The sequence below is a fragment of the Ranitomeya variabilis genome, chromosome 3, assembly GCF_051348905.1.
Source record: "Ranitomeya variabilis isolate aRanVar5 chromosome 3, aRanVar5.hap1, whole genome shotgun sequence".
NCBI lineage: Eukaryota > Metazoa > Chordata > Amphibia > Anura > Dendrobatidae > Ranitomeya > Ranitomeya variabilis.
Window position 1 is genome coordinate 417,335,069 of NC_135234.1, and position 25,612 is coordinate 417,360,680.

The 25,612-nt window shown below is 46.4% G+C and overlaps 1 long non-coding RNA gene across 1 annotated transcript; it reads left to right on the forward strand.

Moving 5' to 3' along the window:
- The first annotated feature begins 253 nt into the window (after window positions 1-253).
- LOC143818285 (uncharacterized) lies at window positions 254-13,971 on the forward strand. The gene is made up of 3 exons (XR_013224439.1): window positions 254-343; window positions 6,037-6,484; window positions 13,203-13,971. It is a non-coding gene; the product is annotated as an uncharacterized LOC143818285 (long non-coding RNA).
- The last annotated feature ends 11,641 nt before the right edge of the window (window positions 13,972-25,612 follow it).

Sequence of the window (25,612 nt, forward strand, 5' to 3'; positions counted from 1 at the left end):
AGACAAACTGAAAATTTTGCAGTGGTCTCTTAATTTTTGCCAGAGCTGTATATATGTGTGTCCCTATAGTTGGATTTCCTTTCTGTGGTACAGAGATGAATAGTTTTGGATGATTACCATCGTCCCTTCATTGGTTGCGCTGTTGCTTCCAAATAACCTGTTCAAAAATTCAAAGTATGTCATTGGGTGGGAAGGGGTTAAACAGGCAGTTTGGATGACATCACAAAGCACATAAAGATCACAGACATCATATGACATCACAATTGGCATAGAATGTGCAAAGTGCAACACCTGAGCCATCTTGTTTCATCAGAGCCTGACAGCTTGAAGGAAACAAGTCCAGGTAGGAAACTCTTCACTTACGACTTCACTAACAAATTGTTTGGATGGAGGTTAGTAATGGGATTCAGAACTCCATCCTTCACAAGAAAAGCTTAGCAAAACCTGCTGTATCATGTGTCCTGTGATTGTTACGATTCTATGATTTTAAAAAATGTTATTGACTAGATGCCAAGGAAAATATGAACATTTTGGTTCTTTATTAAGTCAGTGTGAGCCCTGCCCAACCAGGGTTGCCAATCAGGACAACCCCTTCCCTAAATGAGGACTTGGTAGTGATCAACTGATCATGTGTCACTCGTCTTGAAGACCCTCAGCAATCGTCTGGTTTGCCCTCTGTGACACCCATGTACTCTAATAAAAGCATATAGAGAGGCATGGGCCAGGTGAGACAACTCCATTTGGTTCCATTTTTGGTTAGCTTTGCCAATAATGTTTTGAAAACGCTATCGTAACAAGTTTAATTGCAGACTGCTACAGTTCTCCATTGTCAGCTGTCTTGGTCCTGTTAGATCAGGGGTGACCGGGAGCTGACAGTTTATCGTGATCAGGAATTGCAGTATGGCGTCCTGTGTTTTCCTTTAGTTCATAGAGCAGTAGGTGATACGGATTAGAATAAAAGGGTGAAAATGTTTAGGTTTTAACGTGCTTCATGACTCAATTAAAAATGAGGAAATATGGCGAAAATTTTTAAAATTTTGCAATTTTCAAACTTTGTATTTTTATGCCCTTAAATCAGAGAGATATGTCACGAAAAATAGTTAATAAATAACATTTCCCACATGTCCACTTTACATCAGCACAATTTTGGAAACAACATTTTTTTTTTGTTAGGGAGTTATAAGGGTTAAAAGTTGACCAGCAATTTCTCATTTTTACAACACCATGTTTTTTTTAGGGACCACATCACCTTTGAAGTCATTTTGAGGGGTCTATATGATAGAAAATAACCAAGTGTGACACTATTCTAAAAACTGCACCCCTCAAGCTGCTCAAAACCACATTCAAGAAGTTTATTAACCCTTTACGTACTTCACAGGAACTGAAACAATGTGGAACAAAAAAATTAACATTTAACTTTTTTTTTCAAACATTTTACTTCAGAACCATTTTTTTAAATTTTCACAAGTGTGAAAACAGAAATTTAACCACAAATTTTGTTGTGCAATTTCTCCTGAGTACGCCGATACCCCATATGTGGAGGTAAACCACTGTTTGGCCGCACCGCAGAGCTTGGAAGTGAAGGAGCGCCGTTTGACTGTTTCAATGCAGAATTGGCTGGAATTGAGATCGGACGCCATGTCGCATTTGGAGAGCCCCTAATGTGCCTAAACAGTGGAAACCCCCCACAAGTGACACCATTTTGGAAACTAGACCCCCCAAGGAACTTATCTAGATGTGTGGTGAGCACTTTGAACCCCCAAGTGCTTCACAGAAGTTTATAACGTAGAGCCGTGAAAATAAAAAATCGCATTTGTTTTCACAAAAATGATTATTTCGCCCACAAATTCTTATTTTCACAAGGGTAACAGGAGAAATTAGACCACAAAAGTTGTTGTGCAATTTCTCCTGAGTACGTCGATACCCCATATGTGGGGGTAAACCACTGTTTGGGCGCACCGCAGAGCTTGGAAGTGAAGGAGTGTCGTTTTACTTTTTCAATGTAGAATTGGCTGGAATTGAGATCGGACGCCATGTCACGTTTGGAGAGCCCCTGATGTGCCTAAACAGTGGAAATTCCCCACAAATCACACCATTTTGGAAACTAGACCCCTTAAGGAACTTATCTAGATGTGTGGTGAGCACTTTAAACCCCCAGGTGCTTCACAGAAGTTTATAACGTAGAGCCGTGAAAATAAAAAAATCACATTTTTTCTACAAAAATGATCTTTTTGCCTCCAAATTTTTATTTTACCAAGGGTAACAGGAGAAAATGGACACCAGAAGTTGTTGTACAATTTGTCCTGAGTACGCCGACACCCCATATGTGGGGGTAAACCACTGTTTGGGCGCATGGCTGAGCTCAGAAGCAAAGGAGCGCCATTTGACTTTACAATGCAAAATTGACTGGAATTGAGATCGGATGCCATGTCGCGTTTGGAGAGCCCCTGATGTGCCTAAACAGTAGAAACCCCCCAAAAGTGACCCCATTTTGGAAACTAGACCCCCCATGGAACTTATCTAGATGTGTAGTGAGAACTTTGAATGCCCAAGTGCATCACAGAAGTTTATAATGCAGAGTCGTGAAAATAAAAAATATTTTTTTTTAACAAAAAAGATTTTTTAGCCCCCAAGTTTTTATTTTCACAAGGGTAACAAGAGAAATTGGACCCCAAAAGTTGTTGTCCAATTTGTCCTGAGTATGTTGGTACCCAATATGTGGGGGTAAACCACTGTTTGGGCGCACGGTAGAGCTCGAAAGGGAAGGAGCGCCATTTTAGAATGCAGGCTTTGATAGAATGGTATGCTGGCGTTATGTTGCGTTTGCAGACCCCTAATGTACCTAAACAGTAGAAACCCCCAACAAGAGACCCCATTTTGGAAATTAGACCCCCCAAGGAATTTATCTAGATATGTGGTGAGAACTTTGAATGCCCAAGTGCTTCACAGAAGTTTATAATGCAGAGTTGTGAAAATAGAAAATATTTTTTTTTTCCACAAAAAATATTTTTTAGCCCTCAAGTTTTTATTTTCACAAGGGTAACAAGAGAAATTGGACACCAATATTTGTTCTCCAATTTGTCCTGAGTATGCTGGTACCCCATATGTGGGGGTAAACCACTGTTTGGGCACACAGCAGAGCTCGGAAGAGAAGGAGCGCCATTTTGGAATTCAGACTTTGATAGAATTGTCTGTGGGTGTTATGTTGCGTTTGCAGAGCCCCTGATGTACCTAAACAGTAGAAACCCCCCACAAGTGACCAAATTTTGGAAACTAGACCCCCTAAGGAACTTATCTAGATATGTGGTGAGAACTTTGAATGCTCAAGTGCTTCACAGAAGTTTATAATGCAGAGTAGTGAAAATAAAAAAATATTTTTTTTCCCACAAAAAAGATTTTTAGCCCCCAAGTTTTTATTTTCACAAGGGTAACAGGAGAAATTGGACCCCAAAAGTTGTTGACCAATTTATCCCGAGTACGCTGATGCCCCATATGTGGGGGTAAACCACTGTTTGGGCGCACGGCAGAGCTCAGAAGGGAGGGAGCACCATTTGACTTTTTTAGCGCAAAATTGTCTGTCGTGTTTGGAGACCCCCTGATGTACCTAAACAGTGGAAACCCCCCAATTCTAACTCCAACCCTAACTCCAACACACCCCTAACCCTAATCTCAACCCCATCCATAATCCTAATCACAACCCTAACGATAATCACAACCCTAACCCCAAAACAGCCCTAATCTCAACTCTAACCATAACCCTAATCAAAACCCTAAATCCAACACACCCCTAACCCTAATCTCAACCCTAACCTCAAACCTAACCCTAATCCCAATACACCCCTAACCCTAATCCCAACCCTAACCCTAATCCCAACCCTAATCCGAAACGTAACCCTAAGGCTACTTTCACACTTGCGTCGTGTGGCATCTGTCACAATCCGTCGTTTTGGACAAAAAACGGATCCTGCAAATGTGCCCACAGGATGCCTTTTTTGCCCATAGACTTGTATTACCGACGGATAGCCACACGTCGCGTCCATCGTGCACTGGATCCGTTGTGTTTTGGCGGACCGTCGTCACAAAAAGTTCAATGTAACCTTTTTTTTGTACGTCGCGTCCACCATTTCCGCGCATGCGTGGCCGTAACTCTGCCCCCTCCTCCCCAAGACATAGACTGGGCAGCGGATGCGTTGAAAAACTGCATCCACTGCCCACGTTGTGCACAATTTTCACAACGTGCGTCGGTACGTCGGGCTGACGCATTGCGACCGCCCCGTACCGACGTAAGTGTGAAAGAAGCCTAAGGCTACTTTCACACTAGCGTCGTACTCGGCCCATCGCAGTGTGTCGGGCCGACGTTAGCGTTGTAAGCGCCGCACAACGGGTGCAGAGGATGCTGTTATTTCAACGCATCCGCTGCCCCATTGTGAGGTGCGGGGAGGCGGGGGCGGAGTTCCGGCCGCGCATGCGCGGTCGGAAATGGCGGACACGTCGCACAAAAAAAGTTACATGTTGCGTTTTTTTGTGCCGACAATCCGCCAAAGCACGACGCATCCATGCGACGTGTGGCAATCCGTCGCAATGTGTCGCTAATGCAAGTCAATGGAGAAAAAAACGCATCCTGCAAGCACTTTTGCAGGATGCGTTTTTTCTCCAACGACGCATTGCGACGGAAGCCAAAAAACGCTAGTGTGAAAGTAGCCTAACCCTAGCCCTAACCCTAAATTTAGCCCCAACCCTAGCCCTAACCCTAGCCCTAACCCTAGTCCTAACCCTAGCCCTAACCCTAACCCTAATTTTAGCCCCAACTCGTCTATCCTGCTGGCCGGCAGATGGCAGCAGATGGCGGGCGCACTGCGCATGCGCCCGCCATTTTCTTTGCAGAGGAAGAAGCCGGCCGGCAAGAGGAGATGCAGGAGGACCCGGGGACACCGGGTGAGTATGATAGGGTCCCCGAATCCCCCTATTTCTCTGTCCTCTGATGTGCGATCACATCAGAGGACAGAGAATTACAGATCGCTTTTTTTTTTTTTTTTTTTTGCGGTCGCCGGTAAACAGTTAATTACCGGCGATCGCAAAACAGGGGTCGGTAAGAACCGACCCCGATCATGTTCTTTGGGGTCTCGGCTACCCCCGGCAGCCGAGACCCCAAAGATCTTCCGGGTGCCGGGCGGCGGGCGCACTGCGCATGCGCCCGCCATTTTTTCTCGGAAAAAAGATGGCGGCGCCCATCGGGAGCCACGAGGAGCACCGGGGGAGATAGGTGAGTATTGGTGGGCTATTGGGGGCCATCGGGGACACTATTTCTCTGTCCTCCGATGTGCGATCACATCGGAGGACAGAGAAATTAAATGGCAAATCGCGTTTTTTTTTTTTTGTTGCGACCGCCGGTAAACGGTTAATTACCGGCGATCGCAACTCGGGGGTCGGTAAAACCCCCCCCGAATCATGTTCTCTGGGGTCTCGGCTACCCTCGGCAACCGAGACCCCAGAGAAAATCCGACTCTGGGGGGCGCTATTCACTTTTTCCACAGCGCCGTTAATTAACGGCGCGGTGGTTTAAGTACCCTTAGCGGCCGCCGTTAAAAGGCGTATCGGCGGTCGTTAAGGGGTTACAAATGAGGCTGGTGGTTATTTGCAGCCTGTGAATTTGTTTTATTAATTCTACAATTGGAAACTTGATACATACACACCAGTGGCCGTTATTACAACAGGGGACATGACATCACAGGGCACATGGCATCAGATATCACATGACCTCACAATTGGTAGAGAATGTATAAAGTTATTATCCTGAACCACCTTGTGTCCCCAGAAGCAGCAGCTTGAGGAAAACAAGTCCCGGTAGGTAGCTGCTCACTTAACACTAAGGCCCAATACACACTGTGTGCCTTTGGGTTGTTCGTGGTGATGTTTAGAACTGCACCATTTACCCCTAAAAAATGTCAGCAAATATCTCTGACGTGTTGTCTCTTGTGTATTAGAATGATTCCTTAAATAGGACCTACCATTTAATCTTCTTTTTTGCAATGATAGGTGTTATGTCTCATCTAGTTCAGATGAGCAGCTGTAATGCAGCACGGACAGATGACGGTGTGCAGCAGGAAGGCTGAGCAGAAACAATGGACATCGTAGTGGCTTGGTGCCGGCAGGAGGACCAGAACTGGAACCACAGGATATAATGAGCAGAATTGATTAAACGGCAAATGGCATAATAGAGTTACAGACTCAGATCAGAGTTTGATCAGAGTGGCATCAGTTTTTCTCGGACGTGGAAGGGGAAAAAAAAGGTTTCTCCACCTTTTCTATTATGTCAGTCTGTGAAAAACCGGATCGCACTCAGATGTAATCCAAGCGGGGTCCAATTTTTTCATGGGACCATAGACTTGCATTGTCGATTTTTACTTGTCTCCTATTTTTTTCCGTGGACCACTGGGCCAGAGGAAAAAATCTGACATTTGCACAGCCCCAGAGAATATCATAGGTACGAGTGTTATCCGTCAAAATCACTGATCGCATTCAGATGACAAAATTGGTCGTGTGCACGAGCCCTTATGTGGAGTTGATCAGTGGGCGACTGGGTCTTGAGAAACCCACTGATCGCTCCAAACAGCTGCTCTAAAGCATGCTGCTCAACAGACAGAAGCACAGAGCTTCTGCCTGAGCGGGCTCAAATCTATGTACAGGCTCGATAGAAAGTCTATTAGTCTGCATTCTACTCTGTGCACAGGCTTATAGAATTGCACAAATACACACAAACACATAGATATTTATTTATTTTACTCGCTTACATAGCTCCATTAATTCTACAGCGCTATGTATACATACTATATATAAATAAATAAAATATATATAAATAAATATATTTATATATATTCTCTCCAATTTTCACACTGTCAAAATGGATAAACTTTTTTTTCCCCTCTCCACCTGTGAGAGAAACGGATGCCACTTCGATCGCACTCTGATCAAATCCTGATCGAAGTCTGCAACTCTAATATATATATATATATGCAATTTGTGGACTATAAGGCTACGTACCCACAGTATTAGGCAGCGCTTTGGACGCAGCACATGTGCGTTCCATCCAAAGCACTGCTGGCCTTTGAACGCAGGTGATTCCGCATGTGTTCATTGAACTGTGCGGAATCACCGCGTCCTATACATTGTACGGGTGACATTTATCTTGCGGAGACTCAGCGTCTCCACAAGATAATTAGACATGCTGCGGTGTGGAAATATGCGCCGCATGTCCGTCTCCGCAGGTGTCGGTGCACGCATAGTGGGTAGCTTACCGTAGGGGCAGCATCACAGGAGGCAGGGTCACTGCTTCAGCAGGCTGGCGCTGGCAGCAGGAGTGGGCCGATGCTGCTGGCCCTGGGCTCTCATAAGATGTTTGCGCCGGTGAGTGGAGTCTCCTTTCCCATTGATTTCCCTGTGGTAGGCTTTGGGAAAATCGTTGCCGGAGGCCGCGCATGCTCGGATTGAGATCTTGGGAGACGAGATCTTGGAGGATGAGATCTCGTCTCCAGAGATCTCAATTTGCACATGCGCCACCTTCGGCAGCCATTTTCTCGAAGCTCAAAGCAGGGATGCAGCGCCCCAGAGTCCTGGTCGTTGCAGTACTGTGGCTCCGCCACTAAGGGGAGCCATGGTGCGTTCGATGGCACTGAAGGAGTTCCTCCAATCAGGTATCACAGACACCAATATGTTTCACAGCTGGGCCTCCGGGGGGAGCTAAGGGTGCTATTCATTAGGCCACTCCCCACCATAGTGGGTAAACTGGGGGTCAGGCAGGAAGTTAGTGGAGAAAGCTGACTGGATCGAACGAAGCAACACCTAGTGAGAGAGGGTGTTGTGGAGGAAGAGACAGAAGGGTCTCTGCCAGGGGTGGGATCCTGGCAGAGGCTTGGCATTGAAAGAACGTAACGGGACCGTGCCTGCTCAGAATAGCGGCGGTGCCCTAAGAAAGGATTAGAAGCGAGATAGATTGTGCTGAGTGAGAAACGAAATCAAGCAGAAGGAGAATACCAGCAGGGGTTTTGTTGAAAGAGGCAGCACCTTGCTGAGGCGCATTACCGGTGGCCGGAACGCCGAGGGAGTGGAATAATATACAGCTTTAAGCCATACTCCAAACAGCGGCAGGACAGTCAGTCTCAGGCGGGCTGTCTACCACATATCACCTATGAAGTCTTGGGGGGCAATTGCGGGAGAGGGGCGTCTCTAGGGTCCCGGAAGAACTCCAGGCCTACCTGACAAACGGGTGCCGTTCTGACTGTAACATCAGGAAGGGACGGAAGATTAGCAGAAGATCAGTTAATCGAGTTGTGAGGGAACTTAAGAAACAGACACAACAGTTGTGGGGTACTTTCCGTAAGCACAGCAGGGAAGGACTACAACACAAAGCGCTAAGAAGGAAGGCACTGATTTCCACCTGTGAGGAGAACTCTGGAGGTGCCATTGGACCGGCCGGACTTGCGCAGCCTGGTGGACTGGATTCCGGACTGAGGACCGAGAGATCTCCAGTAAAGAGACTGCAACCTGGTGTCCTCGTTATTTACCGCGACCTGCACCCCACAACTGCACCGCTACACCACCGTTAACAGTACCTATAAGCAACGGACGTCCCCCACTGACAGACAGGGCCACGGACCGGGTCTAGCCACCGTGACAACCCCAGGACTGAGATCCCAGAGGCCCGGCTCCGGGTACCCCTCGGCCCTGTGGCGGTGCGGGGGCGCTCCGCAACTTGGCGTCACGAACAGGATCTACTTAAGCCTGAAGAATCAGGTCATGTGTGCCTAGAGACTGTGATTTACTGTACTTGAACCGTACTTTATTGAAAAGACTGTGTTGTGCCATTTGCCGCCAAAATCCGCCGCCATTGCAGCGCTGAGGAGAGCGCAGGAAGAGAAGAGGGGCGTGGAGTGGGCGTAGACAAGTTGGAGAGCGCGAACAGCAATGGCCGCCCAGTCTAAATATTTCTGTGTGTTGAGGACGTGCCCGTCAACAGCAGAGGTCCGCCTCCTGATCCTGGCCGGAGGGTGGAGACCATGGGGACGGGGCCGCCCACGGAAGAGACCGCGGGAAGAAGACGCGGGAAAAGAACAAGAAATGGCGGCACCAGGAGCACAGCGCGGAGCTGACCCGGCCCAGTCCGAGGCCGCACAAGCTGGGACAGGCTCCGAAACGCCAACGCTGCGGGGTCTGACCCTCACCGAGCCACTGTTGGGCCGACCCCCTGTGCCACTGTCCGAAGAATGTGTGGCTGCAGCCGAGGCCCGACAGCTGGCCCGCCGCCTGAAGGCTGATGCCCGTGCCCTCACCCGGGTGGGCCAGCCCACCGAGATCAAGTTGTCTCCTGTTGCTGCTTACCCGGCCGCGGCGGAAGGTACGCTACCCGCACCGGGCCTGAAGATCATGCCGGACGCCGAACATTTACGGCGTCTGATAGCAGCATGGCGGAGCCGGCCCCATCCTACAGAACCGGTCGACCTAGTTAGTGCTCCGGAGATCCCGCCATCACACTGGGGTGTGGTGGTGGCCTTTAATCCCCAGTGCGGAAGGGGAGTAATCCAAGAGATCGGGGAGCCGATACAGGTCCGCGTAGACCGGGAGGAGGTGGAGCCTTGCAGCGGGAGGATCGCTCGTGATCTGGAGCCAGGTGACGCCGTCACCTACACTCGTTGGAGGAGGGCTACGGGAGAGGCTGGCTGGATGGCGCGAGGCGTGCAGCGATGCATTGCCCTCCAGGCTGCTGCCGGAACACCAGAAGGAGCTGATTCAGTGGGGAAAGCAGCAGAGCCCGGCCCCGCGGAACCCCGAGAAGCCCAGCCTTGCCGTGCCCCGGAGGGACGTGTGCGTCTGCCAGTAAGGAGGACCTCCCGGCGAGGGATTTTATCACTGCTGGGACCGGAACGGCGTCCTGGCTCACCAGCGCGATCTGTTGGCCTGGTGAGACCGGATAAGAGGCCACCTTCCGCTTCACCACAGTAAGATTCTACTGTACTTTCTTATTTGTAAAATAGTTACTGTTTGTTCTTTAAGTTGCTGCTAAACCCGTCCAGGGTAAACTTTAAAAAGGTGACCCCTTTGTTGACCCGGGGTCACTATTGTTTTTTTCTTGAAGTTTTGCACAAAGTTACACAAACTGCGAAATCATGGACTGTGCATGATTTGAACTTTCTTGTAAATAGTTTGCACCTTCTTAAAGGTGCTTCCTACTGGTTTTGTTTAAAGACATTTTGCGAAGATACCATTCCGGAGCCTTTGCATGGACTGGTAGGCTGAGAAGAAGAGCTACCTCAGAAAAACTTGATCTCCTCTTAAAGGGGAGGTTAGAATTGAACTTGAAAGTGATACTGTTTTAGAACAGTAATGTCGAGATAATGCTTTGAAGAAAATGTAACTGTTTTTCATGGAAAAGTTATGTGTGTTTAATTTGTTTAAAATGTGAAACCTAGATAATGTTCTTTGAAGAGAAAGATGCAGAAAGCCCGTAGGGGTAGATGTAGAGTTCCGTTTAACTGAAAGTAAAGAAGTAATAACGAAGGTGAGGATAGAAGGTAAACCCTGCGTCCCCATAGAAAGTTAGTTCGTTACTAAGGACAGAAAGTAGACCCTTAGGGGTTAGTGAGTGAGTCCTTATGGGAGCCAAGCAGAGTGTGCTCCATGCTCTCAAATTGAAAGGAATGTTATGTCTATACTATGTATAGTAGAGAAAGGCAGTAGGCCCTGGCTGAACGGGGCGGTCCTGTAAAAGAAAGGAGAGGCAGTAGGTCTGGTGCCATAGGGACAGGCGGTCCTGCAGGTTCAAAGTAGGAGAATGTGAAGTTACCTTGCCCTGTAATGTGATTATAGGAAGGCCTTTGATAAACTAAGAGTGTATGTTTCTTAAAGGCAATGTTAATTTATTGTTCCAGCATTTGTACTTAGTAGAATACCCGGTCGGGTAATGAGAGTTAATTGTAGCCTGTTGCTATGATATTTGATTATGTTTTGTAACGTTAAAGTGTCCTCACCTCCCATAAAGGGAAGCCTGTTCAAGTATGCTTATTGTTTTGCACTCAACAAATTTGTATGTCTTTTTGCTAACCTGTATTGTTGTTTTCTTCCCAGTCCCGGAGTACTGTGTTTAACCAGGGGGGAGTGCAGCGCCCCAGAGTCCTGGTCGTTGCAGTACTGTGGCTCCGCCACTAAGGGGAGCCATGGTGCGTTCGATGGCACTGAAGGAGTTCCTCCAATCAGGTATCACAGACACCAATATGTTTCACAGCTGGGCCTCCGGGGGGAGCTAAGGGTGCTATTCATTAGGCCACTCCCCACCATAGTGGGTAAACTGGGGGTCAGGCAGGAAGTTAGTGGAGAAAGCTGACTGGATCGAACGAAGCAACACCTAGTGAGAGAGGGTGTTGTGGAGGAAGAGACAGAAGGGTCTCTGCCAGGGGTGGGATCCTGGCAGAGGCTTGGCATTGAAAGAACGTAACTAGACCGTGCCTGCTCAGAATAGCGGCGGTGCCCTAAGAAAGGATTAGAAGCGAGATAGATTGTGCTGAGTGAGAAACGAAATCAAGCAGAAGGAGAATACCAGCAGGGGTTTTGTTGAAAGAGGCAGCACCTTGCTGAGGCGCATTACCGGTGGCCGGAACGCCGAGGGAGTGGAATAATATACAGCTTTAAGCCATACTCCAAACAGCGGCAGGACAGTCAGTCTCAGGCGGGCTGTCTACCACATATCACCTATGAAGTCTTGGGGGGCAATTGCGGGAGAGGGGCGTCTCTAGGGTCCCGGAAGAACTCCAGGCCTACCTGACAAACGGGTGCCGTTCTGACTGTAACATCAGGAAGGGACGGAAGATTAGCAGAAGATCAGTTAATCGAGTTGTGAGGGAACTTAAGAAACAGACACAACAGTTGTGGGGTACTTTCCGTAAGCACAGCAGGGAAGGACTACAACACAAAGCGCTAAGAAGGAAGGCACTGATTTCCACCTGTGAGGAGAACTCTGGAGGTGCCATTGGACCGGCCGGACTTGCGCAGCCTGGTGGACCGGATTCCGGACTGAGGACCGAGAGATCTCCAGTAAAGAGGTAAAGAGACTGCAACCTGGTGTCCTCGTTATTTACCGCGACCTGCACCCCACAACTGCACCGCTACACCACCGTTAACAGTACCTATAAGCAACGGACGTCCCCCACTGACAGACAGGGCCACGGACCGGGTCTAGCCACCGTGACAACCCCAGGACTGAGATCCCAGAGGCCCGGCTCCGGGTACCCCTCGGCCCTGTGGCGGTGCGGGGGCGCTCCGCAGGGAAATCAATGGAAAAGGAGACTGCTCACCGGCACCGTCATCATATGAGAGCCTAGGGCCAGCAGCATCAGCCCACTCCTGCCGCCTCCGCCAGCCTCCTGAAGCAACGACCCTGCCTCCTGTGACCTTGCTCCAAAGCAGTCGCCAATTCGGTAAGCAACCTTCAGATTATAAAACGCACTCATTTTCCTCCAAATTTGGAGGGAAAAAAGTGCATTTCATAATTTGAAAAATTCGGTATGCCTGCAGAAGCAGGGAGTTGCTTTGTGCATGGTCAAATGTCAAGTTTGCACCCTTAATTCCGGCCTTGCATAGATGTTTAGAAGCCTTGTGGTGCATTAAATTTCCCAGTGTGTGGCTTATTCCCACTGGCAGACTCAACTTCAGATAATCAATGAGCGATCTGTAATAAATCATTCAGTGTGCAATATTCTCACCAGCACATGTCCTATTTACACTGGAGGGTGTAGATCATTTCACCTGATGAACAAGAGTTTGCTCATTCATTGGATGACCTGCTGCCTGTTTAGATGGTACAATTATCGTGAACAAGCGTCCCTAAGAAACTCTTGTTCGCAGTAATCTTGCAGAGTAAATGCACCTTTGGCAGCAGAATATCTATTGCTAATTAGATGAGCAAAGTATACATGGAATTAGATTGTAAACTTGGAGCAGGGTGTAGATTAGTCTGTATGCTTTCATCTGCATGTACTGTATATTGTATATTATATTGTAAACTAGGAGCAAGGTGTAGATTAGTCTATAAACTCTCAGGGGCAGCCCGTATATTGTATATTAGATTGTAAGCTATTTTAAGTGTTAAACGAATAAATATTTCAACTTTTATTTCCTGGTTGGATGTGCCGACATATGCCATCTCGTCATTTCAGTATCGCTCTAATGATCAGCAGGTGCGGCACCCACCAGCATGTCTCCAGGCTGAACTGAAGATCGCAAGCTGTGAATGTAGTGAGCTCCAATACTCCCATTCCCTCATTTACCTGTACATTATTCTGCATGCTCTCAACAGCATGTATATTAGATTGTAAGCTCCTAGGAGCAGGGTGTATATTGTATATTAGTTTGTAAGCTCCTAGGAGCAGGATGTGTATTGTATATTAGATTGTAAGCTCCTAGGAGCAGGGTGTATATTGTATATTAGTTTGTAAGCTCCTAGGAGCAGGATGTATATTGTATATTAGATTGTAAGCTCCTAGGAGCAGGGTGTATATTGTATTTTAGTTTGTAAGCTCCTAGGAGCAGGGTGTATATTGCATATTAGTTTGTAAGCTCCTTTGAGCAGGGTGTATATTGTATATTAGTTTGCAAGCTACTAAGGACAAGGTGTATTTATCTTTTCCCTTCCAAATCGACTCTCCTGAGCTTATAATACATGTAGATATAGAGCAATATGCAGCAGGACAGATGTGATCCAGGGAAATATCTGATCGCCACAACTGGGGTCAGGAAGGAATTTTTTTCCCCCCTGAGGCAGAACTCTCCGGGGGGTTTCTTCGCCTTCCTCTGGATCTTTTAATCCAGTGGCTCTCAGCCGATCCTCAATGCCCGCAGCTAGTTATGACCTGAGAGTCATTGTGATCATGGTTTAATTTCTTAAAGGGCCGGTAATATTTTTATTACAATGTTGCTTATTGCTATTCCAATAAAAAAAATATTAAAAGAAAAAATAAAAGTGTAATGGAAGTTTTTGTATTCACTTTCTTTTTACACAGTTACAATGATAGGAGTGATCATTACTACCCTCAAAACTCTACAAGCTGAACCAGAAATTATAGGGGGGCGCTATTTACAGAAGGCAGACCACATATATCTCCACCCATTGTGGTATTATAATGTCAACTCCTGTCCAAGATACATTAAGCCCTCAGTGACAGAGCCAAATATTTGAAATCTGACCAGTGTCACTTTGTGGTAATAACCTCTGGGACGCTTCAACAAATCCTAGTGATTTTGAGACTGTTTTTTCATGACATATTATACTTTATGATAATGGTAAATTTAGGTCAATATGTTTTGTGCTTATTTATAAAAAATATCAGAAATTTGAGAAAAATGTTTAAAAATTGGCAATTTTCAAACTTTGAATGATTATCCCTTTAATCCAGATAAGCATACCACAGCAAAAGATTAAGAAATAACATTTCCCACATGTCTGCTTTACATCAGCATCATTTGTAAAAAAAATTTTTTAATTTTGTTAGCATTTTAGGAGGTTTAAAAATGTAGCAGAAATTTTTCATGTTTTCAATGAAATTTACAAAATGTATATTTTTTAGGGACCTATCCAGGTTTGAAGTGACTTTAGGGGTCTCATATATTGGAAAAACCCCAAAAGTTATACCATTTTAAAAACAGCACCCCCTGATATAATGAAAACTGCAGTCAGGTAGTTTATTAGATTATTAACCCTTCAGGAGATTTCAGGAATTAATGAAAAGTGGCATGATAGGAATGAAAAAGTGTATTTTTATCACCTAGATGCCGCTAACTTCTGAACAGGTTACAACAGCCGTCAGACTCTAAGGGTACCGTCTCACAGTGGCACTTTGGTCGCTACGACGGTACGATCCGTGACGTTCCAGCGATATCCATACGATATCGCTGTGTCTGACACGCAGCAGCGATCAGGGACCCCGCTGAGAATCGTACGTCGTAGCAGATCGTTTGGAACTTTATTTCGTCGCTGGATCTCCCGCTGTCATCGCTGGTTCGGTGTGTGTGACACCGATCCAGCGATGCGTTCACTTGTAACCAGGGTAAACATCGGGTTACTAAGCGCAGGGCCACGCTTAGTAACCCGATGTTTACCCTGGTTACCATCGTAAATGTAAAAAAAACCAAACAGTACATACTCACATTCCGGTGTCCAACAGGTCCCTCGCCGTCTGCTTCCCGCACTGACTGTGAGCGCCGGCCGGAAAGCAGGGCACAGCGGTGACGTCACCGCTGTGCTCTGCTTTTACTTTACGGCCGGCACTGACAGTCAGTGCGGGAAGCTGAAGGCGAGGGACCTGACGGACACCGAGTACTGTTTTTTTTTTTTTTACATTTACGATGGTAACCAGGGTAAACATCGGGTTACTAAGCACGGCCCTGCGCTTAGTAACCCGATGTTTACCCTGGTTACCCGGGGACTTCGGCATCGTTGGTCGCTGGAGAGCCGTCTGTGTGACAGCTCCCCAGCGACCACACAACGACTTACCAACGATCACGGCCAGGTCGTATCGCTGGTCGTGATCGTTGGTAAATCATTTAGTGTGACGGTACCCTAAGGCCGCTATTTGGTCATAAATTACCATGGCAAACATCAGGACCACACAATCATGATCCGAGGGCACCAATTTGGATATAGACAAAGCCCCCACACTCTGTTAACCATTTATATGATGTAGTCACTATTGACAGCAGCATCTAAGAGGTTAAACAGATTTGGGCGGTGCAAACACTAATCGTGACTGATGCAGCAAGTTGTCAGCTATAGTGTACAGCCGACAGCTGCTGGATTGTCCCCTGTATGGGGATGCTAGTCTCTTGTATCCCAGGTCAGTTAAAAGACATATTGGCGGTCATTAAGGGGTTAAAAGTGTAATTGAGGCAGTGCCCTAAAGTAGCAAAGGTCCTACACAACAAACTACCTGATAGAAGACTGAAGACAAGGACACAGCGCTGCAGAATGCAAGAGACACAAGTAGTGTAGGATTGGGGTGCCATGGGCCCACCAGTAACCAACCCCAGGGCCCCACTTTTCTGCTGATGTATCCTGATTCCTGAAAGATAAGAAAAACAGATTATATTATACTCACCCAGGAGCGGTCCCGATGCGGTCCGGTCCGATTGGCGTCGCGGTCCAGGTCCGGTGCCTCCCATCTTCTTATGATGTCGTCCTCTTCTTTTCTTCCTGCCGCGGCTCCTGCGCAGGCGTACTTTGTCTTACTTACAGAATGCTGTAGATAAGCCCCTGATGCTGGTGGCCTTTGTTTATAGGCCAATTTTGGGGTGACAGATTCCCTTTAGTAACAATGACTCCTTGCTTCTCCATAATGATAACGATTCCCCCATTGTGCCTCCTTGTAATAATGACCCTCAGTGCCTCTATATTGTAATAATACTACTGGGCAGGGGCGTACATAAATAACAGGCGCCCCTTATAAAAAGTCATATCACGTCACAGTAAGGCTACGTTCACATTCGCATTGCGTCGGGCGCAGGTTCGGCGATGAATAGAGACGCATGCGTCATGCGCCCCTATATTTAACATGGGGGCGCATGGACATGCGTTGTCTTGCGTTTTGTGACGCATGTGTCATTTTTGGCGCAAGCGTCAGGGAGCACAGGACGCTGCATGTTGCATTTTTTTTGCGTCCAAAATCAAGCCAAAAATGGACGCATGCATCACAAAACAATGCGTTTTTGCATGCGTTTTGCATGCGTTGTGCGTTGCGTCGCCGACGCAACGCCCAACAACGCGAATGTGAACGTAGCCTAAAAGAACATATCTCCCAACATTTTAAGAAACATAGAAGGAAATGTATTGCAGCACTTAAGACAGTTAATGTGGTTTTGTACGTATCTACTGTTTGGATTAAATATTATACTTTAGCATCTGGTGTGTGCCAAGTTCTCTACATAAATCTGTACGGTTTGGGAACCTACTTGAGCACCATTATTCAGTTGTGCTAATGTCTTTTTCACATTGACCCTATAGAATATTATATCCCCACAAAGTATGATGGCCCCACAGTATGATTTTCCCACAAACCTTACAAAAAGTATGATGCTCCACAGCACACCACACATTAAGATTGTCACCACAGCCTTCTACACAGTATGATATCCACCGCAGCCCCAAATATACAGTATGAGGCACCACAGACCCCCATACAGTATGATGTCCACCACAGTCCCCTATAAAACGTCTGATGTCTACCAAAGCCTCCAGATTGTATGAGGATCCCACAGCACATACACAGTATGATGTTCCCCATAACCATCTCATACAGTATGATGGTCACCACAGCCCCCAACACATTATAATGTATCCCATAGACCTCCAGAAGGTATCATGCCCACCACAGCCATTCCACACAGTATGATGTCCACCAAAACCACCCTACACAGTAAGCTGGTCCTCCCCACAGCCACCCTACACAGTATGATAGATTTGTCATACACTATTGAGATCCCCATAGCCAAAATGCTATATGACGGTCCCCTCACAGCCCCCAATATAGTAGGATGGTCCCATCACAGCTCCCTGTATAGTATGATGGTCCACCTCACAGTCCCCCATATAGTATGATGGGCCCTCCAACAGCCCCCTATTTAGTATGATGGTGTCCCAACATCCCCATTTATGATGGTACACCTCACAGCTCATTATATATTATGATGGTACACATCACAGTTCCTATATAGTATGATGTTACCACCAACAATCCCCTATATATTGTTTCATCTCATAGCCCCCTATATAGTATGATGATCCACATCACAGCCCCTATATAGTATGATGGTCCAACTCAAAAAAACCCCATACAGTATGATGAGTATCAGGAGCCCTCCAGCAGCCCCCTATATAGTATGATGGTCCCCTTAAAAACACCTCCTATATAGTATGATAGTACAACCCGCAGCTCCTTATATATTATGATGGTCCACCTCACAGCTCCTATGTAGTATGATGGTCCACCTCACAGTCCCCCCATTTACTATGGTGGTCCTCCCCAGAGCCCCTTATATACTATGATGGTCCAACTCAGAGTGTCCTATATAGTATGATGGTCCCCCACAACCACCCAAAAATGAAAAAAATTCCTATAATCACCTAATTCAGACATCTCATCTTCGGCAGCTTCTGACTCTTCTATCCATTCTTGCAGTGGATGCTGGCGGCGTAATGCAGTGACGTTATTGCACTGCCAGCGTCACCTGTTGGTGCTGGCCTCCGGCAGGTCGCAGCCAGAAAGGACACCAGCGTCCTGCTGGGGCAAGTGACGGAGCCAGCAACTTTGTGCTCCGTCACAACTGTTAACAGTATTGGCGTCTCGATGATGCAGATTCTGATAACAAGGTAGCAGACAAGGCTGCCAGTCAGCCAGGCCAGTCAGGCCCTTCTGGCATTTGCCAGAATTGCTAGATGGCCAGTCCGGCCCTGCTCATGTGTTATGCATTTTGCTCTCTATCATACTTCCTGAAAGAATCAGCTGTTTCTTTGACCTCATGTTTGAAGCCACAAAAGTGGATTTCATGCATGTCAGAGATTATGGCATATAAAGTCAAAGTCGTCTTATTTCTCTCCTATTGTGTGTGTTAGGAAGAAGGACGGTACGTTGAGACTCTGCTGTGATTACCGAGAACTAAACTGAAAGTCAGTACCTGATCGACACCCGATACCAAAGATCCAAGATATGCTGGATAGCCTCTCAGGAATTACCTAGTTCTCTGTCCTCAATCAGGGTAAGGCATACAACCAAGGGTTTGTCAAGGAGTCCGGTAGACCCTTGACAGCATTCATCACACAATGGGGATTATACGAGTGGATCCGCATACCGTTTGGGCTCAGTTCAGCACCAGCAGAATTCCAGAGGAGCATGGAGACATGTTTAGAAGGAGTGAGGGACGATATCTGTCAGCCGTACATGGATGATAATGTGGTACACAGCAAAACCTTCCGAGAGCATGTTAAACACGTGAGGACTGAACTTCAGAGATATCAACAACAACAGAGTTAAGTTGACCAATGCTGCGCACTTTAACAGCTGACGAGAAGAAAGATTGGAAGAGTTCTCTATCAAAACTGGTACATGTATATAACTGTACCAAGAGCGAGGCAACGGGTTACTCACCTTTCTTACTATTGTATGGACGATCGCCAAGACTGCAATCGACATCATGTTCGACACTCCGGTGTCAGAGACTTACAAAACATATCCGGAGTATGTTCGGAAATGGAAGGAAAGGATGACAGATGCATACAACATAGCCTCCAAAGTGGCTACCCAAGGGCAGAGCAAGAGTAAGGAGTACTATGATCGAAAATGTTATGGAGCAGAATTAACACTGGGAAGTTGGGTGCTAGTCAAGAATGTATGTGAAAAAGGTGGTCCAAAAAAACTTCGTTCGTACTGGGAAGACAAGGTGTATGTGGTCGTAAGGAGGAAAGCCGATGACAGTCCAGTTCAATTCGATTGGTAACGGGGGAAAAGAAAACCACAATAATCCATCGGAATTTACTACTATCCTGTGATTATCTCCCACCACAACAAGTCTCCCCAGAAGTAGACCGATATCGATCGAGATCAACTACGGGACTACCACAGACTGAAGTTCCGGAGGTGGATAGTGACCTTGAAAGTTCCGATGAAGAACACATTGTAGTACCTCTTGGACCGGCAAGGAGAGGGATGTACTATCCTCAGGAGAGTGAACTAAGTCCAGAGGCTCCAGAGTTTGTACCAAGGAGTACAGATGAAGTCCAATTCAGTTCTGATGATCGAACACCGATCACTGCAGAGACTGATCGACACTTAGGACGAGCGTTATTACCAGACTGTGCGGAGCCAGATGATTCAGGAGAAGTACAGGAACTTACAGAGGCAGTTCCAAGAGCATCTGAGGAAGTACGAGAAATGTATGCGGCAGAAGAAACTCCTGCAACCGAAGAAACTGTGGTATCTGAGGAACAACCCATCAGGAGAATGTCAACTTGAGAAGTGAAGAAGCCCGTGATGCTGACGTATGAGAAACTTGGTGAACCTAGACTAGTCAAGTGCCAAGGACTGTCGATTGGAAACAGGTATCCCTGCCTACGGACCTGGTAAGCCCACTTGAGTGGTATTCATCACTCAGAGGCAGTATGGAAGATGTTGCCTGGTGGAAAGACTTGTTTTCACTCTCTGATTTTCCTTAAAAGACTTTGTAGAAACAAAGAACTGTTAAGGCCAAGTGAGAGAGAGAGAGCTGGTTGAAGACGTACAAAAAGCTCCAGCTGAAGAGATGCTGTTTGTTTTAATTATTTATTTCTTACAGGAGTCCTACAAGTAAAAGGTCGCAAGAATAGGTTGTTATTAATGTTTATGAATGTTATGCCAATACGTATATGAAGTGACATGACTCCCACCACTGTCTTAGAATTAGTCAGATAGATCAACTGAGGCAAATGTCAAGGACGACATTCAAAAAGGGGGGAAGAGTATGAAATGCAGAAGTAGTGTTAACTGCTGTTGCTTCAAAAGCATCTAGCAACTAGAGGGTTAACACAGTCACAGGAGACAGGGAGTGGTTAGCAGAGCCCCAGGGGGATTGTGGGAAACTTGTTGACTGTTCTGGCAGCAGCCAAGGGATTAGTGGTGTGTCTCTGTGATCTGTCTCAAAAACGTTCAGGCAAGTGAACAATAGGGACACAGGATTCCATTAAGGTACCGTTACACTAAACGACTTACCAACGATCACGACCAGCGATGCGATCGTTGGTAAGTCGTTGTGTGGTCGCTGGGGAGCAGTCACACAGACAGCTCTCTCCAGCGACCAACGATCAGGGGAATGACTTCTGCATAGTTGAAACGATGCCGAAGTCCCCCTGCAGCACCCGGGTAACCTGGGTAAACATCGTGTTACTAAGTTCAGGGCCGCGCTTAGTAACCCGATATTTACCCTGGTTACCATTGTAAAAGTAAAAAAAACCACTACATACTCACCTTCTGTTGTCTGTCACATCCCCCGCCGGCGGCCTCCCTGCACTGAATGTGTCAGCGCCAGCCGGCCGTAAAGCAGAGCACAGCGGTGACGTCACCGCTGTGCTCTGCTTTACGGCCGGCCGGCGCTGACACATTCAGTGCAGGGAAGCCGCCGGCGGGGGACGTGACAGACATCAGAAGGTGAGTATGTAGTGTTTTTTTTTTTTTTTACTTTTACAATGGTAACCAGGGTAAATATCGGGTTACTAAGCGCGGCCCTATGCTTAGTAACCCGATATTTACCCTGGTTACAAGTGAACACATCGCTGGATTGGTGTCACACATGCCGATCCAGCGATGACAGCGGGTGATCAGCGACAAAATAAAGTTCTGGACTTCTAGCTCCGACCAGCGATATCACAGCGGGATCCAGATCGCTGCTGCGTGTCAAACACAACGAGATCGCTATCCAGGACGCTGCAACGTCACGGATCGTCGTCGTTCTCGCTGCAAAGTCGCTTAGTGTGAAGGTACCTTTACAGAGTGGAACTGGGCTAACGCCTGGATGGCTAGTCGAGAAAGTCTATCAGGAACAGGAAGATAAGTACTCTTAATAAATTGTGTCCCATGGATAATATCTCTCAGCAAACCCTCCTCCCCTCCTCCATTACACTGTGATAGAAGGAGTGGTGTGGACTGCTGTGCTTTTGTAAAGAGTCTTGATCTGTGCTGAACTGTGCTTTCAAAAGAGACTGTTAGTCAATGTGCCTCTAAAAAGGAGCTGTACTGTTTATAAGGACTGTGCTTAAGAGACTTGAATTGCACTGATTGTGCTGTGACATTAAACTACACTGTTCATGTTCATGAGTACTCTATCAATTGTATCTGTGTGAGCAAGTGGATCCATCTTGTGCCTGAGTAAGCTACAGTACATGGTTATCCTGAGTAAGGCTAAGTGCACGCAATTCTGCAGCTCCTGCCGCGTGTATATCGCATGCGGAATTGGCATGCATATTCCCGCAGAAAACTAGCGTTTTGCAAGCATAATTAGCTTGCAGAATGCTTGTGTTTTCCAAGCGATCTGTAGCATTGCTTGGAAAGCTGATTGACAGGTTGGTCACACTTGTCAAACATAGTGTTTGACAAGTGTGACCAACTTTTTACTATTGATGCTGTCTATGCAGCATCAATAGTAAAAGAGAATGTTAAAAATAATAAAAAAAATGGTTATACTCACCTTCCGCAAACAGCCGATCTCCTCAGCGCCTTCCGTTCCTATAGATGGTGTGTGTGCAGGACCTTCGATGACGTCGCGGTCACGTGACAGCGACGTCATCGCGGTCATGTGACCGCGACGTCATCGCAGGTCCTTCACACACACCATCTATAGGAACGGAAGCGGCCACGTGCACCGCTGAGAGGCGGGAAGGCTCCGGGGCCATCAGAGGGTGAGTATATCATGATTTTTTATTTTAATTCTTTTTTTTTTAACAATTATATGGTGCCCAGTCCGTGGAGGAGAGTCTCCTCTCCTCCACCCTGGGTACCAACCGCACATGATCTGCTTACTTCCCGCATGGTGGGCATAGCCCCATGCGGGAAGTCAGCAGATCAATGCATTCCTAGGTGTGCGGAATCTCCGCGATTCCGCAAATTTAATGAACATGCTGCATTTTTTTCTGGAATGCAATTCCGCTCAGGAAAAAAATGCAGCATGTGCACAAAAAATGCGGATTGCATTCTATTAAATAGGATGCTTAATGTGAGCGTTTTTTTCGCGGTTTTATAGCGTTTTTATAGTGAAAAAAAACGCGAAAAATCTGCTACGTGTGCACATAGCCTAACAGTTCCCCCAGAGTTCCAAAGAATTCATGAGACCTGTCCCACCCCTATCTGAACCTAGCGGCGTACATGTAACATAATGTCAGCATAAAAAGAAAGTTAGATTGCCCATTTAATTATATTGCAGTCCTTAAAGGCGGTACAGTTTGACAACATGACCTCTGGACAAAAAAAGTTATGCAACCCTGCTGTTCTGTCCTATGAACCTGTAACCAAATTAACCTCTTCACGACATATGATTACATGTACATCATACAGTATGTTGTGTCCCTGCCTTTTATTGCTGGCTTGCATCATCTTTCCTGACAGATGATGACTGATTTAATCAGCCATCATGTGCCTTTAACAGGTGCGGGTGGAGTGGAGCTTCGCCCACAGCTGTTAACCAGTTAAATTTTGATGCTGTCAACGTCAGCAGCATTTAATAGATGCCAGAAGGGAGACACGTCATTCCATGTGCCTTTCGGCATGCCTGTGACATGAATGTGGGGCACTGATGGGTCTGCTGAATACCTCCAAGCTTGTAATGACGATCCTCCAGTGAAACTCAGCCTGTAGCTGGCATTCAAAGGAGATAATGATTTTAGATATACATAGCAGTGCTGATGCACTGTTATGTATAGCATTAGCACTCACATGATCCCAGCTTCAAGTCACCTATGGGGACTATTAAATACAGTATAAGGCCGGTGTCACACTGGCGAGTTTTACGGACGTAAGAGCGCAGAAACTACGTCCGTAAAACTCGCATTACATACGGCACAATTATTCTCAATGGGGCTGCTCCTATTAGCCGTATATTACGGTTCAGTATTATACGGCTTTCTACGGCCGTACAAAATCGCAGCATGCTGCGTTTGTCAGCGTATTGCGCAAATAATACGCCAATGAAAGTCTATGGGGGCGAGAAAAATACGGATTCCACACGGACCAGCAGTGTGACTTGCGAGAAATACGCAGCGGTGTTAGTGAAAAGTCGGTAATTCAATTGCCGGCTTTTCATTTCTCCTGCACAAACCCGACATGATATGAGACATGGTTTACATACAGTAAACCATCTCATATCCCCATTTTTTTTGCATATTCCACACTACTAATGTTAGTAGTGTGTGTATGCAAAATTTGGGCGCTGTAGCTGCTAAAATAAAGGGTTAAATGGCGGAAAAAATTGGCATGGGCTCCCGCGCAATTTTCTCCGCCAGAGTGGTAAAGCCAGTGACTGAGGGCAGATATTAATAGCCAGGAGAGGGTCCATGGTTATTGGCCCCCCCGTGGCTAAAAACATCTGCCCCCAGCCACCCCAGAAAAGGCACATCTGGAAGATGCGCCTATTCTGGCACTTGGCCACTCTCTTCCCACTCCCTGTAGCGGTGGGATATGGGGTAATGAAGGGTTAATGCCACCTTGCTATTGGAAGGTGACATTAAGCCAGATTAATAATGGAGAGGCGTCAATTATGTCACCTATCCATTATTAATCCAATTGTAGGAAAGGGTTAAAAAACACACACACACATGATTAAAAAGGATTTTAATGAAATAAACACAGCGGTTGTTGTAATAATTTATTGTTCTCTCAATCCATCAGGAACACCCTCGCTTGGAAAAATAATAAACGCACAAGATACATACCTTCTGGTGAACCGTCTCGTCCCACGAGGTAATCCATCTGAAGGGGTTAACTAATATTACAGGCAGGAGCCCTGCTATAATGCAGCGGTGTGCTCGTGCCTGTAATTCCCCGGCGAATGAATTAAATGTAGGTCATTGACCTACATTTCCTTCAGTCGCGGTGATGCGCCCCCTGGTGGATGTCCTCATATGACCTGGAGCGTGGGAAAAAGTTCCCAGGCTGCAGTTCATGAGAACATCCAGCAGGGGCGCATCACCGCGACTCAATGTAAGTACAGATCCTGCTTTCCTTTCAGCACCCGGGGAATTACAGGCACGAGCGAGTGGTTTATCGCAGCTCTGCCTGTAATATTAGTTAACCCCTTCAGATGGATTACTTCGTGGGACGTGATCTGACATCAGAAGGTATGTATCTTGTGCGTTTATTATTTTGCCAAGTGAGGGCCTGCAAATGGATTGCGAGAACAATAAATTATTACAACAACCGCTGTGTTTATTTCATTAAAATCCTTTTTAATCATGTGTGTGTGTGTGTGTGTGTGTGTGTTTTTTAACCCTTTCCTACAATTGGATTAATAATGGATAGGTGACATAATTGACGCCTCTCCATTATTAATCTGGCTTAATGTCACCTTCCAATAGCAAGGTGGCATTAACCCTTCATTACCCCATATCCCACCGCTACAGGGAGTGGGAAGAGAGTGGCCAAGTGCCAGAATTGGCGCATCTTCCAGATGTGCCTTTTCTGGGGTGGCTGGGGGCAGATGTTTGTAGCCACGGGGGGGCCAATAACCATGGACCCTCTCCTGGCTATTAATATCTGCCCTCAGTCACTGGCTTTACCATTCTGGCGGAGAAAATTGCGCGGGAGCCCACGCCAATTTTTTCCGCGATTTAACCCTTTATTTCAGCAGCTACAGCGCTGAAATTTTGCACATACACACTACTAACATTAAATCCTCCCAAAAATGTGTGCAAGAAAAGACAATAAATATCGATCAAAATTAATTATTTATTTAATAGAATAATATAAAAAATATATATATATAATATAACAGCTGATAGAAGCAGATATATAAATATTTCTATGGTATGGGAACATACAGAAATTTCCAATCTTTACATTAGTAC